Source organism: Dipodomys spectabilis, unplaced genomic scaffold, assembly GCF_019054845.1.
Source record: "Dipodomys spectabilis isolate Male_0828 unplaced genomic scaffold, ASM1905484v1 ptg000018l, whole genome shotgun sequence".
Lineage (NCBI taxonomy): Eukaryota > Metazoa > Chordata > Mammalia > Rodentia > Heteromyidae > Dipodomys > Dipodomys spectabilis.
In genome coordinates this window covers 24,658,411-24,679,920 of record NW_024870695.1, presented here as the reverse complement: position 1 = coordinate 24,679,920, position 21,510 = coordinate 24,658,411, and positions in this window count along the sequence as shown.

Below are 21,510 nucleotides of genomic sequence, written 5' to 3'. Positions count from 1 at the left end.
AAATGTGGTTTCTCAAACTATTTAACCTAGTCTTGGCCTCAAATTGTAATCCTCTTAATATATGCCTATGAAAAAGTTACTTACAGATTTGAGCAAGTTAAATCTTGTGGTTTCTTTTGTTTTTAAAAATATTACAGAAGATCCTAGGATGATGAAAAATTTAATGTTCATTAGAAAAAAGATAATACTTTTTAGCTCCTTGAACTTCTTACAACATAGTCTCTGAAAATCAAAGCCTTCACTTCATAGAAGAAGCTAATTGGTCCCTTTGGCTTAATTCACAAGTTGTCTTCTTCTTCTAGAGAATAGGAAATAGGAAAAGGAAAGAGAAATATAAGTTTACCATGTTGTGTTCCTTAATTAACAGCTCTAAGTGAATCTGAGAGAGAGAGAGAGCAGATACATCATGAACTTCAATGAGTTCCAAAAACGTTGTGTCCATTCCAGTTAACCATGTTTTCCATGTCTTCAGCCCTAATAGAGATTAAAAGCTTGATGATAAAATATGATAGCACACAAATGCTCTCACATCATCATTCTAAGTTACAAAGATTTGGTTTTGCTATTATGGGATAAAGTTGGTGATGCATTACGTTACTTAGGATTTATTACTCTTATATTGGCACGGGTCTTGAAAAGACCACCTCACTAATCAGTTAGATCATTACATCTTGTATGCCATATACTTTACCTTGGTCACTTAAAGTTTGCTGCTCATGAGAAAATGATAAAGCTTCCTCACCACTATTTTAACTAACAAGGCTAGGAGAGGAAAATGTTCTTTCTTTCCTCCACAAAGATATCATCTTCATCCCCTAATACAAGTGAAGGAAAGCAATTCAAATAAAATCATGAATGAGCACTGCTTTTCTGTAACACAGTACTTTTTCCAGTTTCCAATAGAAATCGGTTCATGTTTTATACTGAAATGGAATAAAGTCATTGTCTTATTAACCAATTAGATATTGCTGTATTGTGTAATTTAAAAATCTTGGCCTCACATAGACAATGACATATGAATGCTATATAGCCCTTTTATTTTGTGATATAGTTATACTAATAGAAGTGATAGACTAAAGACACAAGATTTAAGAGTAGGATTTTGCTAGGTGTGATTTTCACATCCTTAAATATTTATTTTATATTTTCTGATTGAGCTTGTACTTCGTATTTTTCTATGCACATGTGCAATGCCTCTGATTACATATGTTAATCTTCTTTTTCTCCTGATTTATATTCTGGTCAGAAACTCCTTATATGGCTGCACTTGATTGAGCCAAGATCTTGGACACATATTCTCCATAGGGATACTATTAAACTCATATCTAATGGTTTCTGGACCCTATACGGGGGAGGGGGAGATCAATTTTTGAAAATCATTGAATCATTTAATAAATATGTAAAAGACAAACATTGGTGGAAAACTAGAAACTACTTGTGTAGGTTAGGATGCAAAAAAAAATCTAATTGAAGGGAAAAGAGGAAGAGCAGAGAAAGCTAGATTTACGTCATCAGTTGATCTGGTATTAATTTCTCCTTATTAAACCCAACCAAGTAAGGTAGGATTTTCCACTTTTTATACAGAACAAGTTACAGCTGACCTTGTCTGCTGTCTAAAAGGCATTTATTTCAATAGTTTCCTCTGTGTTAGCAAAAACTTGGCATAGTATGTGTGTGTGTGTGTGTGTGTGTGTGTGTGTGTGTGTGTGTGTGTGTGCTTAAATTAATGAAACAACTTAAAAAATCTGTAAAAAATTATGGATATACCTCAACATCTCATTCCTAAGGTAAATTATTAATTTTATAAATATGTATTGTAGCCTACAATTACAACTCTCGCTTCCAGTAGATCATCTTAAAAATATTGGCTCTTAATCTTGGAGTCCCAGAATGTATATGGAGTGCAGGAATTATTTTCCTTCTGTATTTTCCAATAAAAACTCCATTATTTTCCATTAAAACTCTCGTACTAGAAGGGCAAGTGGGTGCCTTCCTTAGAGAAATAATATTGTGTGTTTTCATCTTTCCCCAAACTTCCAGTGCCTATCTAGTTAACACTGAAGGTATTAGGTGCTCAATAACTAGTAGTTGAGCTTGGAAATTATTCTTAAAGAATATATCTTTGTTCTAAGATGGAATCCACATTAAAAATTAGCTCTCCCAGAAGCTGTAACCCCCATGAGCAGATTCCAAGAAGTGACCAATGAAAATGACATGTTGGCTTACAAGCTTCTTGGTGAGTTGGTCTCTTTGATCAAACCATATAATTATGGTGACTGCACAGTATAGATTTCCCAAAGCATTCCAGTTTCAGATATCCACCTATTGTTCCCAGAAATATGGCAACTCTTGCCAAATTATGCACAGGCATTTCAGTGGAGGGGGGGGAGGAAGAGGCATGATAAGAAGAAAGAACTAGTTCGTCAGTTTTTCATGCAAAAGATGTATGATCTAAAAATACTTCCAAAGCTAGATTCTATCTCATCAAATTGGAATAATTAACAGGAGATGTTATAAATGATACCAATGGCTAAAAGTTAAAGTAGAATGTGCTTAAATAATTCATAAAAGTGAAACTTCATACAGGAAACCAAAAGTAAATATATAAATTTTTTCAAAAACAGGGAGATGAAGACCATACTATGTTAAGAGAAGAGACAGGATGAAATACATTAAGATGGGCTAATGCTTATTCCACTTACGAAAGAAAGCAGATTGACAAGTTAACCTCAGAGAATAGGGATTTGATTGAAGATATGCACAAAAATGTGTACTGATCATAGCAGTCATAGCTCATCATAGGATGAGCGAATTAATGAGCTTTTTCAAATGCCCAACACTATTTAAATGATCTTCATTGCCCGTGAGCATGCACAGCAATAAGATTTCAGAAATATATCAGTTACAGTCCATCCACTTCAGTTCATCTTAGATATGATAGGGCTTCTTTATAATGCTGAACCAAACCACAAAAGTTTTGAAGTTATTTTTCAAGTAGCATATTTTTAACAATGGATGATGTGTACTGTTTCTGTTAACTTTCTAGGGGATGTTGTTTAAAATTTATGCCAAAATCTCTGAATTAATTTGGATTTATGAATCCATTAGAAAATAGGCAGGCCTTTAAGAGTAAGCTTTAGCAAATACCTATTCTCAAAAAAAATCTGTGTACTTCACTTTGCCTGAAATTTACTGATAGCCAGAACTATCAAGCAGCTTACTCAAGAAGCAGAAATCCACACCATGTCATTGTTCCTAGTGCAAATGCCAGAATTAAATTGAAATCTCTTTTCTTTTCAAGTTAAGAAGTTGATGAACATTTTTACAAATATCTTTTGTCCCATAATGTTTTCACTTCTTAGGTAGCTCAGTTAGCATGAGATTACGTAAACAGTATCCCATAAGAATTTAAAAGGCTACATTTTGGAAAATAAGAATTACATGAGATACAGTCTTTTCACAAATAATACACAGCTTGTACATAAAATGATTTCCTGCTTAGTTGCAAATTTTGAAACAAAGAATATGCAAGTTCAAAATAATAATTTTATACATTTATTTTTTCAGACTGGAATATACATTTTATCTACTATTTTAGTCAATCCTCATTCTCCACCTTCCACCCAAAAAAGGAACAAAAAAAAATATCCAGAGATATGCCAAAGATATTTCGGCTACAAGAATCTTATACCTACAATATTTAAAATTCTTAAACAAAAATCATATTCAACTACAACCATGACATCTTAGAGTTTGTTTTCATTTGTGGGGTCACAAGTCACTTACCCCAAAAGAAAACTACATAAGAAGGTAAGCTACTTTCTGGAAACCTTAGAATTCTTCGTTTAAAATTCTATGTGTTCCTTATTCAATAACAAATTCTATTTGCTTAAGGAAGAATTCTTCCTGGATAAGGTTTGCATTCAAACTTTTAGGTTGAATGAAAACAAGAGTCAAATAAACTTGATAATTAGGAGAACCAAATTTCTGGTTTAAAAATGGTCTCTGTCTGAGAGAAGCTCAGGCCAAAACTGATCTCCCACTAAAAGAGCCACAGAGAGACAGAAAAGATGTAAATTTATGACCCTTGTAAACTAAGATTGACAGACAACCTAAGGCCTGAATCTGGAAGGAATTTTCAATAATTGGAAGTCAGGCCGGGCTGAGTGTATTAACCAATTGGTGCCCTGTGTGCTTGTCAACTCCTGAAATAGAGTAGCTCTGACAGAATGAGAGATGGTAGAAAGCTACCAAACCTGATACACAGCCTGCAGGCTCAGGCAGAGAGGCAGCATCTGATTCTACTCTGGGATCTCTGTTGGTGATGCTCCTTTCTCTTGCTCGCTCCTGGTCTTGTCTATTCTCCAATGAAACTCCCAATGTTATCTTCAAAATAAGGAAAGGAAAACAAGAGAAGTCCAGAGCTGGCGGTAAAATATTGGCAGCACAGGACCAACAATGTCTAGAGCAAACTCTGCCCCTGTTGGACAGAAACTGTTCTTAAAGAAGTGTCAGGATTTCTCATACCACTTAAAGCTTTAGATCTGATGGCAAGATTTGCTCTGGGAACCAATGGCAAATCAAAGGTAAATCCATTCAACCACGACATAGAGGCTGAATTTATTCTATTACGATTATTATTATCTTTAAGTAGTTTAGATAGTTGTAAAAAGGTGTTTTTAAATTTAGTATAATGTAATAATCTGCATTTTGAACATCTTTAGGCCTTCATGGCTGAATACATTCCTGAATGTTGGGACATTGAGAAAAGTATTGAAAACATTCATAGCTGTTTCTGAATTTTTTCTGTATACAAGTACTACTTCTTAGAGTTTAGAAACCCATAATCCTTAAATCTCCACCACGACCATTACAATTATTCTTATTGAAAAAGATAAATAAGTAGAGATTTCTTGTTAACCGCAAGTGCTCTAAGGGGTGAACTATGATTACAAATAAGTGGAAAAAGATTTTTAAATCTTCATAGTCTTGGTATAAACCTCTCCTGTGGTGATTTAAAGGAGTTATTACCATGAAAGTAATTGGCATATTAATTGGTATATTAAGCAGTAGAAAAAAGTAACTAGAATACTGATTTCCAAATAGGGAATCTGAGAAGACATGACTTCTGAAAAAAGAATAGAAGAAAAAACAAAGACAGAGGCAGAGAAAATGTGCGTTAAATAATAAATGGATTCACTAAATAAAATGCAAATTCTATGATTGCATTTCTGAGGCTAGTTAATGACATCTCTAGTCCACATTTTTGGCAATGTGCTTTTGAAGCCCCTCAGATTAAGTGATGAATTCTGTTTTTCCCAGCCTGCAATGCGGGTCTGGAAGGAAACATTCTTGCCCAATAGAATGCTCTCAGTGATTATCAGGCAGCTTAGAAACAGCCTCAAGTCTTGGCTATTCTTTTGCTTTCTTGTTCTTCACTCTCTCTTCCATGAGCCTCCGCCCCAGTTGGAGAGCTAACCATTCATGTTCGTGTCCCGTGCAATATCTTCTTTCTTTTGTTCTTTCTTCTCTTGTAGTCCCATGTGCATGCATCTGTTTCTTCAGGACTTTTGTTTTCTAGAAATTTCTATGCACTTTGTAGGAAGGAATAGCTATTCCTTCACTTATTGTAACCCTATTTTAACAACACTGTGCAAATTCAATGAAGTATAGAGTATTTGCAGCTTTTTAAATTTATATTGTCAAATCTCTTCTAGGTGTGTGTGTTTATATGTGTGTGTGTGTGTGTGTGTGTGTGTGTGTGTGTGCGTGCGCTTGTGCGCATGCATGTCCATGCACGTTCACATGTACATGAACTCAGCACCTGGGTACTGTCCCTGATCCTTTGTGCTCAAGTCTAGTGCTCTACCACTTGAGCCACAGTTACAGCTTTTGGTGGTTAATTTGAGATAAGGGTCTCTTGGACTTTCCTGCCTTGGTTGGTTTCAAACCACAGTCCTCAGATCTCAGCCTCCTAAATAGCTAGGATTACAAGTGTGGGCCACCAATGCACAGCTTCCTTTAGTTATATTTTTAATAAAAGGTGAGGAGAAAAGATTTTTTTGTCAGAAAATTCCAAAAATTAGTTTTTTCTTTTTTCTTTTCATGCTGAATATGTTTAACACTTAAAGAGTAAAAAGAGATAATCCATAGGCAAGCCTAGAAAAATCAAGCTTAAAGTATACAAAGAATATTGGAAAAACAACATGAATTCCACTTGATAGTGCTTCCTGCTGTGGAGATCCTTATATGATTTGTTTCAGTGCTCTGGAATATTCTTTCTATCAAACAGAGTTGATATATTCATTACAAGAGTCATTGAGTCATGATAGCGATAAAAGGGGAGAGAATTCGTGTTACCTCCCAATGTTATTTGTCAACGTGTTTTCTCCAGTGGTCAAAAGCACTAAATGTGCACTTTTAATGTGCTCGATTTACTTATGGAGAAAATAATTCTTCTTTTGTTGTTTGTGGTAGGATTGTGGACTGAACTCAGAACCCCTGCTTGCTTACGCAAGTACTCTACCACTTGAGCAATGTCTTCAGTCCTTTAGCTTTCTTCTTTTTTTTCCCGTTTGTTTGTCTCTTTGGTTGGTTCCGTTAGAGTGTCACATTTTTGCCTGGGCCGTTCTTTGACCCTGGATCCTCCTACTTCTGTCTGCCACCATTAGTAATCTTGAAATATAGACATGTATCACCACATCAAGCCTGAAAAGCAGTTTTGAAAAACCTCAGCATTCAAATGCAAATTCGTTGGGGAACTGGATAAGCCTCTTTTTCTCTTTCTCTTCAATTCTCAGTACATAGTAGATTTTCTGAATGGAATATCTCTAAAAAATCTCCCTCTACACCTCTTCAAGAAATGGTGTGCACATTACCTTACTCATGTAACTGTAACCCCTCTGTACAGTATATTTACAATAAAAATATTTATTAAAAAAGAAATTAAAAGAAGAAATGGTGTGTATTACTTTCTTTTTTGGGGGGGCAGGAGGTCCGGTCATGGGCCTAAACTCTGGGCCTGGGCGTTGTCCCTCAGCTCTTCAGCTCAAGGCTAGTGCACTACCACTTTTTTTTTTTTTTTCTGCTTATGTGGTTCTGAGGAACAGAACCCAGGGCCTCATGCATGCAAGGCAAACACTCTACCACTGAGCTACTTTCCCAGCCCTGCATTACTTTCTTGATGATAACTAAACAAGATTTGAAATGATTGAGATGTCAGTGAAAGATTTCATTTTTTTCACTAAGCAAGAAAACAGGAATGAAGTGTTAAGAAACAAATAAACGTGGTCGTAACAGTTGTTTGTTTGTTCCCCCTCAGATCTACTTTTGTCCAGGAAAGGGAATGTCAACAGAATGAGAAGAAAAACAATAGACAGGGAAAATGTATTTTCACAAACAAATCTGACAAAGCAATGTTATCCAAAACATACACAAAACTCAAATCCAGAAGTTAGTAAACAACTCAATTTTAAGCTCAAGACCTTAAAAGATACCTCATCGAATATTTACAATCACAGATAAACATATGAACACAAAGTAACCTACTTTGTATATTATCACCGAAATTCAAACAAAAGCAACAGAAAGATACCACTTCCCATGTTCATTAGGATGATCCCTACAATTGACACCAACAAAGAACAGAAGGATCAGAAGCAGGCGAATTCCCAGTTATTGTTGATGAAAATGTGAGAGGATCCAGTCATTTTAGAAGACAGCTTTTTCAGTTTCTTACAAATTGATATACACATTTACCATTTGACTGAGTAACTATGTTCAAATTACCCCAAAGAGTTGAAAACTTAGGTCACCCTGAAAAGCTGAACATAGATGTTCATGGCTGTGGCATTTTTTTCCCTAAAGATGAAACCAATCAGGATGTCTTTTCAGTAAGTGAATGGCTGAATAAACTATGGCATATACAGACAACATTATATAGTGTTAAAAAGATATGAGGAATTAATCCATATAAAGAACATGAAAGACCTTTAACTGTTTGTGAAGAGTATGACTCATTGAGGTCAGAGATGAATTATTATAATAACAAGGCTCTGTAAAGTACACTTTACTGGGCTCATACTGCTTTCTTACATGTCATCATTACTTTTCCTGGCATGAGGTGGAGCTGTTTTTCCAAATCATTAGGTCTGGTCTTACGACTTTTTAAAATACTAATATGGTAGAAGCAAAGTTGCTGAGGGTGGAACTTTTGGAACCTTAATATCACAGAATTATGGAGATTTGTTCAGTTCATGAAAGAATGAGAGATACAACCCTGTCAGTTGAGCCAATTCCTACTGTCAGACATTTGATGGAGATCATTTTATTCCCTGGAGTCCCAGGCTAGGTGTCAGATGACCACAGCTTCATGAGTAACTCCAGTGGAGGTCAGAATACACTGCCAAGATTAACATCCAATAAAATCAGATTGTTGGGGCTGTAAGCTACTAACTGTGGGAGTGGTCTGCTATGTAGCCAGATTTATTAAATGATGGCTCCTGTACGGGGCTGTCCATTTGAAAAACAATGGAGGTTATTAAATAGAGATTGAATAGAAAGAAAGCCTTGAATGAATACATTTTAGTTTCAAATTTTACTCCCAGAGTACTAATAATTTAATTTTTTCAAAGCATATCCTTTCCAATGGTATGAATACCTCAGACCTGATCTTTATACCTATACTAATTTGGGAAAAAATATACCCCAAACTAATATTGGGAGAAAAAGAAGCAAGGAAAGATTTTATGGACATAATTAACTATTAAAGATGTGCAAGTGCAAATCTGTTTATGAAAGAATGGTATTTATGCAATGTTAAGCATATAACAAATAGACACAAAAATATAGGCAAGGTATAATCACACATAAACATTATCTCTTTCTGATCTCAACCAACCAAACCTTAAAAGAAAATGAATGCATACCATTATTTCTCTCATTGTAGGACACACAACCAGAGATTATTTCACTGAAATGTGATTTTTGATTGGCTACTTATCCAGATTCCTCCCTTTCTCATAGATGTCCTTAATAATGAGTCAAAAATATATGTTCCACCAAGTTACTTTCCTAATTTCCCTTAAGAATAGTCTTAGGGATGGGCTGTAGCACAGGTAGAGAGCACTTGGTTTGCTTGCAGAAGACCTTGGGCTCAAACCTCAGCACCACAAAATAAAGATACAAATAAAAAATAAAACTTGGGGATTTTAAAATAGAACAAACTTGAACAATCTCCTAATTTAATCCTCTTCCTAATTTGAACCAAGATGCTATCCAACACTTCCTTAAAATGTTAATCATTCTTAAGTTTGAGCGGCAAGAATTGTTACTTTACCTTTCTGATACATTCATTTCAAATACACTTTCAATCTGAGGGTGTGGCTCAGTGGAAGAGCATTTTGTTTAACATGGTCTTTACTATTTCAAAAAGAAAAGTTTTATTTTAGTAAAAAATACTTATTTCTATGTTTTTATTGTAAAAATAGTATACAGAGGGGTCACAGTTACATGAGTAAAGTAATGAGTACATTTCCTATTGAGCATTGTTACCTCCTCCTTTGTTTTCCCCCTACCATCTCTTCCCTCCTCACCTCCACAACTCCCCCCTCCACCCAAAGTTGTAAAGTTCATTTCCAACATAGTGACTTGTACATCTCATTGTTAACATGGGTCAACCCGTATCTTTGTTTCAGCATTTTGTTATTTCCTTTCCCCTAACCAAATGAGAAAATTGTACATACAAGATGCAGGGCACCGACATCAAATACACTGAAAATAGAGGTTATACCATGGGAGAAAAACATACAAGAGAAACAAAAAAATCACATAGTACATTTTAGATATATTAAAAGCAATGGCAAATCAGAAAAAACAAGTTGTGTTCCTATCTTGAGGTTCCTTTCACTTAACATCATTTGAGACTTTTTTTAAACCAATTATCTTTTAAACGTTATGCATAAGAAAAATTATTGCATAGTCCATTTATTTCTTTGTTCAGTAAATATGTATGACTATGTTCAGAATCTCAGACTCCATTGAAGAATTGCAGAGAGAGCAGGGAGAGACAAAATTCCTCGCCTTCGTGAAGATCACAACCCTGTATATTTCCTTTCTTGTAAAAGTGTAAAGTAATTATCTTCCATTAGGTGATAGCATCTTTAAACAAAACAAGCCCGTTCCTTATATGATTTTACCTATTATACAACCTCATTTCCATTACTGTTAGGTCTAGAATCCTTTGCCATCTGCAAGGTCCTATCCTGGGTGTACTAAAACAGAGATTAACAAAACATGGCTGTTGAAAGTATAATATTCACCACACCGGATCAGGAAATCAGTAAGAAGAAGGAAATATAAAATCGTCGGTATCAAACAACCACAAAAGCTACATGGAAACTTAAAGTAAGAAGGAGGTGGAAAATGTCATGAAGAACCAGGCAATTGAATTGGACTCAGGGAACAGTCAGGATTGTAGCAGACAAACGAAGGCTGACAAGCCTTCCAGCTGTGGGGACATCCTGAGCAAATGCTCAGAGGTGGAAAAAGCACAGGGAAGTTCTGGGAAGAATAATAACAGCCCAGTTTCAGAGGCTGAACATGAATAGGAGAAAAAACAGGCTTGAAGGGACAGAAAGTTGGATTGGAGGCAGCAAATAGATTGGACTTCCAGGCATAAGAAATAGCCAAGAATCCAGTATAGATGGGATCAGTTTTTGTTGTTGTTGTTCTTATTTCCTCGTAAGGTAGCCTACTTTCTTACACTGTTTAGAAAACAAAAGACTATGAAAAAATCAGCGTTCTATTTTCCCATTTAAGAAATTAACATGAGCAATGTTAGGGCTCCAATAACTCTTGAATATTCTTATGTCCATTCGCTACCCCAAGTTAAAGACAAATTTACATGAAGTCAATAAAGAAACCACTAAGGGATTACATCATAATCTCAGTGCTAAACCCCTAGATGGTCCGGTTTTTTTTATTATTATTATTACTATTATTGGGTTGATTAAACATACTTGTTACTTAGGTCAGATCATTGGGTATATTTGTTCGTAAAAAGCAATTTAATATGTTCTAATTAGTTTATTTGTCCCAGGTCTACCATCAGATCCTAACATATTTGTAGATATTGCTACAAATATATTCATCATACCAGGTAAGTATGAAGAAGGAAACATAAAATCATTGGTATTAAACAACCACAAACAACTACACAGAAACCTAAAGAATTAAAGGAATTAAATCAAACTGCAGACTACCCATATTAGAGGAGTTAAATATACATAAGCAAAGTAAACATACATAAAGGGTCAGACATCAGTAAATAGGACAAATAATCTCACAAAGCGGATAGAACGGATTATGTCACAAACGTGTTATAATATTAGAAGTTGCCATAAGAGATGGCACTCGTGTTTAATGAGCCCTTTGTTATCTAATAAATGGTTTACTCTAACTTACATATTCAGCCTCCGGCACCCACAGGACCTCTATTGTTCCCAATGACAGTAAGCTAGAATGCACTATTGCTTTAAAAATCTTCCAAATAAAAGAGAGCACACCAGCTTGAGGCCAGACAAGAAGCCTGTGAAACATCAGACAGTTTTCAACACAGCTGGCCAGGCCTGGGAGTTTCAGACAAAAGACTTCCGCCTTTATCTGGCCTTTATTTTGATGTCTCATTCAGCTGAAGATAAAAGGAGAGATGTGCTTTGAAATGTAACCATTAGGGCAGCAAAGAAATCAACATGCAAATGTCACCCATACATGAATTCAAGATGAAGTCTCCATTTGTCACTGCAGACTTGGAACTTGGTGGTAATTTTTTTCCCCCTTGCAAAGCAGTAGGATGAAAATGTAGATGAATGGATGTTGGATTTCATCCAGTTGAATTCTTTACCTTATACAGTTTATTTAAATGAGCAGACACACACACATACATACATACACACTAATATCTACCTATCTATCAATCTATCAAGAGACAGAACACAAAATATTCCATGTAGAGAAGAAATAAACATGAAGAGACTGATACCTTGATATCCTTAGGCAATCAACAGAAGGCTAGGAAAACTCCATATAGATATTTTTCAATAATACATCAATTTCTACCATGAAAATCAAATGATTTCTTGAGAAACACAGTTCTAAAGACATACATGTGCATACAGACAAGGGTATGAGAGATATGGACAGATATATGTTACACACACATCACAATGATACAAATATTTCTGGAAGAAAAATACTTCTTAAAATTATGTCTAAATAGTTTGGATAAATTTATGACTAATTTCCGTTTGGTTATTTATTCTTGTGTTGCATTAAAAATTGTGAGGAAATTAGCATACCCAGCCCATCTACCCCCAACTTTGGCCATCCATAGGTATGTCTCGCAAGTGTCTGAAATTTGCTCAATAATTGAAGTTTTGACCTTAAGAAAACCCATGGTAGTTGTACTAGGTTAGCTAGAGGGCTCTTATGTAAATAATCTTCTTTTGATTTGTAAGTATTTAAATCGGACTGTGAAATATAGAAAATAAATATAAAATAAAAATAAGCCCTAATTTAAGTAAAAGTGGAAAGTCTCACTCTATAACTAGGGAGATCAGAAGGGCAGCTTCATACCTCTTTTCTTTCTGAATCTAAGTTGAGGTCTCCTTTGAGGGCTGAACTTGGGACTTTAAGGATCCATAGATGTATTTCAGTGGCATGAATTCACATTTTCTTGGGAAACTATGAGAATGAACAGCCCATTGCATCCACAGGCCAAAAATGATTCTAAGACACTGACCTCACCCTTAAACAAATCAACTCAAAATGGATCAGAGACCTCCATGTAAAATACAGCACTATAATCCTCCTTAGATCACACAGGAGAAAAATCTAGAGAAGTTTGGGTACGGTGATGAAGTTTTTGGGGTGCAGCACCAAAGTTTACAGTTCACAAGAGAAATCACTGGCATTCTGGACTCTATTAGAATAAAAGTTTTAGCTGTGTAAAAATCAATGTAAAGAGGATAAGAAGAGAAATCAGAGTCTAGAAGTTAATACTTGTAGAAGACAGACCTAGTGGATGGAATAGTATCCAAAGTATACAAAATGTCCCCCATAGTGTCAACAGCAGCAACAACAAAGTTTAATGTAAGAGTCAGACCTTGACCTATGCTTCCCCAAAGAAAATAGAAATGTCCAGAAAAGGTATAAAAATGCCATTATGTCATGGTCATCTAGGAAGTGTCAGTTAAATTCAAAAGCCAATACCACCCCATGGAATGTCTGAGATCCTGAGTCAAAAACAAATGCTAAGCTGGGCAAGGAAATGGGACCTTTCAATTCTCATTCATTTTTGATGGGAATGAGTTGATACAAATATGCTGGGGGATGCTTTGATATTGGGTCACACAAACAAAATATATCATTGCCATAGGATCCAGTGATCTTACTCCTTAATATTTAACGAAAGGAGCCATAATCTTATACCCAGGTGAAAACCCTTTCATAGCTAGGAATAGTAGCTTAGTTCCTAATTGTCCAAACTTAAAAGCAACCAAGATGTCTTTCAGTAGATTAAGGGTTAAATGAGTTAAGGCACATCTATACAACAGACTATTTTTCAGATGCTTAAAGCTTAGTGCAAAGGTCTATATATAATGAAGTGCATTAATATGAACTCCAAACTATGGAAAAAAGAGGTTCTCATTAGACCCTGTATATATAGCTGGTTCTTTTTCCTCTAATGTTTTTTCTTTCTTTCTTCATTTCTCTTAGTTTTTGTACCTTGTGTTCTGCATAATAGACAATGCAATATGTGAAAGGGAAAGGGAATCACAGAAACAACAGAACAACGGATGAACCCCAGTGACATTGATACTTGACTCTGTGTTGGATACAAACATTACAACTTGGAGGGGGGATAGGGAGGGATAAGTGGGAAATCAAGAGGGGGTGGAGGTAATGATAGCTTAAAACAAATGTACTTATAATGTACCTTACCTATGTAACTAGAATCCCCCAACGCATCACCTTTTCAATTAAAAAAGAAAAACAAGAAAAAAGGTATGTGCTATCAAAGCCCAAAATGAGGTGGAGGAGACTTAAATGCGTATTGTGTGAAGGACGCTAATTAAGAGCAGGCTGCTCAGTGGGTAATTCAGATTCTATGATAATGGGGGGAAAGCATGACCAGGGAGACATTAAAATGTTCATTGTGATCCAGGAAGTGGCAAAATGCTGAATAGAGAAAGCACAGGATCATGTTATGGGCACTTTTGTTTCTGTCTTGCTAGATTTAACTATTAGAACACCCCGGTTATTCTTTAGTGAAGCTTCCAAAAACATCAAAACCTGGAGAAACACCACCTTACTCAGCCAACCATGAAAAACTTCAAGTGCCTTAATCCACAAGCTATATATACTAATCTCCCCTTTGTAAAAAGTGTGCCCAAAAGTTTTCTTGAAGCAACATTTTGAGCCAGGGCTGGAGGCAGGGCTTTTGATGTGGTTAATCAGGTTCACTTAATTTTTTTCATTAATTAAGATGCATTTATTCTTCCTTACTTATTGTCTCCTCCCTACTCCAAAATAAAGTCCAAATTCTACTTGTTAAAGAAGACCATAACTAAAGCTGCACTCCGGTGGCTCACATCTGTAACCCTAGCTACTCAGGAGGCTGAGATCTGAGGATTGCGGTTCAAAGCCAGACCAGGCAGGAAAGTCTGTGAGACTCTTATCTCCAATAAGCTATTCAGAAAACTGAAAGTGGTGGTATGTGGTATGGCTCAAGTGGTAGAGCACTAGCCTTGAGCTGAAGAGCTGAGGGACAGTGTCCAGGCCCCACGACCGACAAAAAAAAAAAAAAAAAACAAGAAAAAGGAGAAGAAGAAGAAGAAGAAGAAGAAGAAGAAGAAGAAGAAGAAGAAGAAGAAGAAGAAGAAGAAGAAGAAGAGAAGAAGAAGAAGAAGAAGGAAGAAGAAGAAGAAGAAGAAAAAGAAGAAGAAGAAGAAGAGGGGGAGGGGGAGGGGGAGGGGGGAGGGGGAGGGAGAGGAGGGGGGAGAAGGAGGAGGAGGAGGAGGGGGGAGGGGGAGGGGGAGGGGGGAGGAGGGGGGGGAGGAGGAGGAGGAGGAGGAGGAGGAGGAGGAGGAGGAGGAGGAGGAGGAGGAGGAGGAGGAGGAGGAGGAGGAGGAGGAGGAGGAGGAGGAGGAGGAGGAGGAGGAGGAGGAGGAGGAGGAGGAGGAGGAGGAGGAGGAGGAGGAGGTGGTCGTCCTCATAACTTAATGAACTCCACATTGAAGAATCTCCTGGGGTCTAGTGAAGCATGGGAAATATATGTTGACCATCTTGCTGCACAGTCTGGTCATCTATACCAGATAAATCATTATAAGATATCCCCATTATAAAACTTCTAGTCTATAAAACTGACTTGTCAAAATAAACCTGAACTTCTGACCATACAAGAAGACCTACTGTGGGGTATTCACTGAGTCAGAACTGTCAATCACTTCTTGGTGTCTGTGTTTGGGTTAGGAATTCCAGCTCCGATGGCATAAACTTGAAGAAAATCACCCTAAGCCACATGAATCCAAAAAAATATAAACCCAGAGTGCAATATATTTGGGCTGCAATTATCTTACTGGTGTCTGAGATGGGTCCCCTCTTCCCTGTTTGAAATGTGAGGCTTTTATTAGATTATTTCTACTGCCAAAAGACACAAGTACTGTCTGGTTACATTTACTGATTTTTCTCCTGAATTAAAGTAAATAAATAACAGAAAAACCCTAAATCTCTGAAACAAAGCAAATAGGAATGACTTCATTGTTTGTTTGTTTGTTTTAAATCCAACTGCACAAATTCTCTAATTGAAATAGGACCCTGGGTCAGAAAATATGCTCTGCATTTTTGTGTGCACATATTACGTGTATGATAGACTGGATTTCTTAAAATAAGGAAAAAAATTTTATAACTATATAAAGGTAAATGTTTTGCATTATAGAAATTAGCATTATGTCAGACTTGACCAATCAGCTGCTTAATTCTGTGGCAGGCAGATTCCTGTCCCACCTTTATCTTTCAACTGCCACATCACCTGCATCCTTCAACCTTAACAACAATCATTTTTGAGTAATAAGTGAATGAAGATAAACAGCAAAATTGATGGAATCAATTTAGGGCTAAAGACATACATGTACGCTGAAACAGGTTTGATCTGCATCAGGCCACAGAGCAAAAGCTAAAGCCATGGTCACTTGCTGATCTTCAACTCATTGACGGATGGTCAGCTGACAGTCTCCTCTTGCTCCCTTCCACTCCCTTTCCCTTTTCCCCTCCCCCTCTCCCTCTTTCTTTATCTCTCCCTCTCCCTGTCCTTTCCCCTCCTTTCTCTGTCCCCTCCCTTCTCTGTTCTCCTCTCCTCCTTTCTTCTCTTCCCACCCCCCTCTCCTCCCCTCTCTCTTAACCCCACACATCCGCACGCACAAGCACTTGTGGACTCTGACTCATTAGAGTATTCAATATATTCCATTTGGCTTAAGGTGCTCCCGATTTACATGTTTATTTTGTCTTCCTGAATGCTATTTCTTCATGTCTGAGTATTGTGCCCCTAGAAAGGAAAACTTTTTTTTAAGGAAGAACTTTTCTGCAAATCTTGCCAAAACTCAAGTAGCTTAAAATTTTCAAAAAGAGAATAATTCTGAAGACGTTTTTTTAAAAAAAATTTGATTGTGAAAATACTGTACAGAGGGGTTACAATTACATAAGCAAGGTAATGAGTGCATTGTTGCCTCCTCCTTTGTTTCCTCTTCCCATTCCTTCCCATCCCCCCCCCAAAGTTGTAAAGTTCGTTTTTCCACATAACGACTTGTAAATCTCGTTGTAATGGGTCCACCTGTATCCCTATTTTATTGATAACAAATTCCTGTTGTCAAGCAGGTTGTTTGAAGAAGCAGTAAGAATGCAATGTGAATAACATCAGAAAGGACAAATTTAAATCATAGCAGCCAGTGTCTACAGTGGTGGTGAATGTTTCTCTATTCATTTCTGGATATGCAGGCACAATTATTCTACTAGTTTTTCATGACTCATGTTCCATACCTGTGATGATCTGGGTTATGTATTAGAAACAATGTTTGGACAAATGTTTGCCTACAAGTATGTTTCTTACAGCCTCCTCTTCTCTCTAGTATGTAGGACCCCTCACTGATCAAATATTTCATACTTTTATTTCCATATTTGACTCACATAGTGAGCACAGTTCTCTAGTCTAGTATAACAACTTGTATTTGTTCCTTTAGATCTGATACTTGACTGATTCTCCCTTCTTCCACAGACCACTACTACTACTACTACTACTACTACTACTACTACTACTACTACTACTACTAACAAACATCCCAAGTCTAATCTTACTGTACTAAAATTGTTTTCTTTTTCTTTTTTCTTTTTTTCAGACATAGGTCTTGAACTGAAAGCCTGGGCACTGTCCCTGAGCTCTTAAGCACAAGCTAGTACTCTATTACTTTAAGTCACAGCTCCACTTCTTATTTCTGGTGGTTAATTAGAGATAAGAGTCTCACAAACTTTCCTACCTGGGCTGGCTTTGAACTGAGATCTTCGGATCTCAGCCTCTTGAGTAGCTAGGGTTACAAGCATGAACCACCAGCATCCACCTTCAATTATTTGTGTCTTAATATATCTGCTTTGCTAAGGGAGAGAAAGTTGATAGGGGGACCATATCTTATTTACACTTTAATTCACCATCTGGTAGAATGTCTGGTATTTGGGAAGTGCTCAAGGACTTCTTTGATTTATCCACTGAATTTCATGAGCTTAAACTTGTCTTCTTAAATAACCTTTGACTAGCCCAGCCAAAGGTCATTTGATTATCCAAACAAAATCAATAATCATTTTCTGTAGCCAAATGTTAGGCTACCAAGTCATAGCCCTCAGAAACTTAATACAGTGTTTTAAGAATTGTAAGGTATTAACACATTTGAGCCTTTCATTACTTAGTGGGATTGCAGGTGTGTGCTAACACACACAATAGATTTTGTCTGCTTATATAGATGTGAAAGCAAACCTACTTGTTAGTCCTAATGGCTGATGTATATATATATATATATATATATATATATATATATATATATATATATATATATATATATATATATAATACATATAATTTAATAAAATATATTATATATATTATACATTTTATATATATATATATATATATATAATGTGTTTACATATACATTCTGATCTGCAGTTGAATTCTTTAATTCACCAAGTCCAGGGCAAAATCTAGTCCGAAGATTTAGAATCAACCTCTTTGGAAAGTACTAATGATGCATAGTCATAAATATCAGTGGACTGCTGGTGGAGCTTGCTTCTATGAACCTATAAGAAAATGTGAATTTTTCTTTTACTTTAACACTGTATTGAATTTGATGATAGGGAATGGTTATTAAATAATGTGGCAAATAGTTTCCTTGAAAGGATTGGTTCCTGCAAGCAATCATCTTGGAGTGTACCTCCATTTTCCTAGGGATGACGCAGTCTATGTTCTTTTCTACTGTGGTTTGCTTTGAGCCTTTGATAAAAAAAAAAAAAAAAAAAAAACATAGCAATAGACAAACAATTTCCTTTCCAAAGACTGGGGAGAGCTGTTGATAAAAAGAAAAGCATTCTATTATCAGTAGAGCAATGTTTTTCTTAATAAAATTTCTTTCTGAAGCTCTTAACAGGTAATCAAAGTGTAAGAATCAAAAATTGTGGAGAATCAGATAGACACAGCTTTGTTTTTCTCAACAGACTAGTTTCACTGGTATGGGCTTTTCTACTTCTCCCAGTCAGGAAGATAGTCACAAATTTCTGCTCAGTCATTAACCATGTCACCATGAACACAAGAATCCCCACAGTTAACATTGAAGTCAGAGCATCTGGAGATGAAATAATTAGGTAAATACTGATTTGCTGGAACTCCCAGAGCAGTGCAGTCAGGAAACAAACAAACAAACAAACACCAACCTACGTCAGATGCTAATATTTATTAGGAACACACCACCAGTGTGGTCACCTCTGTTTGTTTATTGTTCAAATGCAATTTGCTAAAATTTGAAATTGCTGCATTTCTTTCACATATCCTAGCCATGGAGGTGGAAGACACAATGAAAAGCTTAGAAATAAATCAGAGCAGGAACATGGAGAAAATACATGAAACAGCAGAAGTATAGAAGTAAGACTTTAAGAGTCCTCTGGAGCTGGGCACTAGGAGCTCATGCCTGTAATGCTAGCTGCTCAGGAGGCTGAGATCTGAGGATCTCCATTCAAAGCCAGCCCAGGCAGAAATTCTATGAGACTCTTATCTCCAATTAACCACCAGAAAGCCAGAAGTGGCACTGTGGCTCAAGTAGCAGAGCACTTGCCTTGAGCTGAAGAGTGCAGGGACAGCACCCAGGCCCAGAGTTCAAGCACTATGACCGACAAAAAAATAAGTTCTTCAGGTTTTTATTGTATTATTTTTATTAATTGAACAAAATGATTATTTCGAAGGGTGTGTGTGTGTGTGTTGAAAACTATATCTATCTCCAAGTAAGAGAATCTTCTTAAGACTCTTGTTAACTCAAATCTGAAAATACACAGAACTGAAAAGAGAGTAAGCCAGAAACCACCAAATATTTAAGACTAGAAAAATAAATAAATAAAAGGAGCTGGATTTATTGAGAATTTATTATGTGCTAGCTGCTAACCACCCATTGCATGTATCTCTAAGAATTAGCTTTCTAGCGTATCTGTACAAAGCCTTTATTCAGTACCTATCCAAGGTGTTTCATAGGAAGAAGAAAAATAATAAATCTCCAGCTTTTAGGAACATTTTTTTTTACATTTAGCCTTACACCAAGATTACCTAAGTCAAAACTGTAACCTTATTTCTTATGCAATTTTGCTTTTTAAAATTTCCTCCTACTCTGTTTGCCTACAGGGAGAAATAGACCAAATCATGAGCGTGTGCACTCATGCACACACACATACGTGCACACACACACACACACACACACACACACACACACACACACACATACACACACACAGGTTTAGAAGCATCATAAATAGTAACTATAAGTACATATTTGTATGTTAAGTGCCTTTTTCTCAAAAATTCAGGTAAGTAGAAGTGCTAGCAAGCTTTTGGAGATATATTTTGGGTGGGAGGTATTTTTTCTAGTTTTTACTATGAACGCATTTACAATATATTTCACTGAGAAAAGAAGTAGACTTCCAGCATGGAGAAATGTATGCTTCCTAAAAACATAGGCAATATGTGAATGTACAGCTCCTTTTTTGTTGGTCTTTCCGGTTGGACAATTATCTCAGTGTAGCAAGTGATGTACGTGGATCATGGGAAGTTACAGGCAAGATGTTTTTACTGATGTTGGAAGGATAAACTTCCATCCTCAGACACACAGCCGACACTGGCATAAAGTGCCTGTGGAAAAAAACTCACTGTACCAAGAAAGATCCCAAATGCACCCATGACTTCAGTTCCCTTCCACACTCCTCAACTAGAAATATGGCTGAGGTTTTGCCAAACACACAAAGGCCACGACTTTCCCCATTGCACAAGCAAAGGAAACAGTATTTGAACCTCCTTTGAAAACTACTCCTTTTTTTTTTTTCACATTAAGAGGCGCCACACGAACAGAACGTGCCATAAATAACGTGTGCTAACATTTTTCCCAAAACTGGACATCAATTAATGCTAATTTATGAGGAAACTTCTTTGGAAGAGCATAGTTCAGACTCATAACTACTGAAAAGGCTCATTAATATAAATGTGAAGGGAGCTTTTTTTTTTAAAAAAGGGTGGTGGGTATTAAGGTAAACACATATCATTACATCGAGGGCTCATAATTCATGGAACCTTCCGTGGAAAGGAAATTTTATACTGTGTTTCTAAAGGTAATGTTTTAACACATGAATCAACAAAACAAAAATGAAGATGAAGATGTGATATTAAGAGAGACATTCAATGAAAACTCAGTGTAATGATAACTAACCTTTATAGAATGAATACCTTTGCGTAGAACTATTGAGAGCAATATTCTTTCCCTTTTACAAGGGAAGAGTCATAGATCAAGCCATGTATGTTACTTCTTGAAGTAAGGTTAAAAAGTGGCAAACCTCAAATTTTGAACTCCATCTTGTAGCCATCTGCAGTATGATGCCATACTGCCTTTAACCAGTGTTGCCTGTTTAGAGAACTCGAAGTGTGGTTTGTGGAAAGCTTAGTTCTGTAGACTCACTATAATAAAAGCCCATCATTTTTCTCCGTACCGTGAATGCAGCATTGTACACCCACCAACACAAGCAGGTTCAATTTTGAAAAAATTAGTTACTCTTATTTTTAAAACGTAAGCATAGTGACAAAAATGATTAGCTATTCTTTCTCATACCCACCTTGTGAAAGCCTCAGACAATATGCATGCAGTGGCTGGGAAATGAAATTCC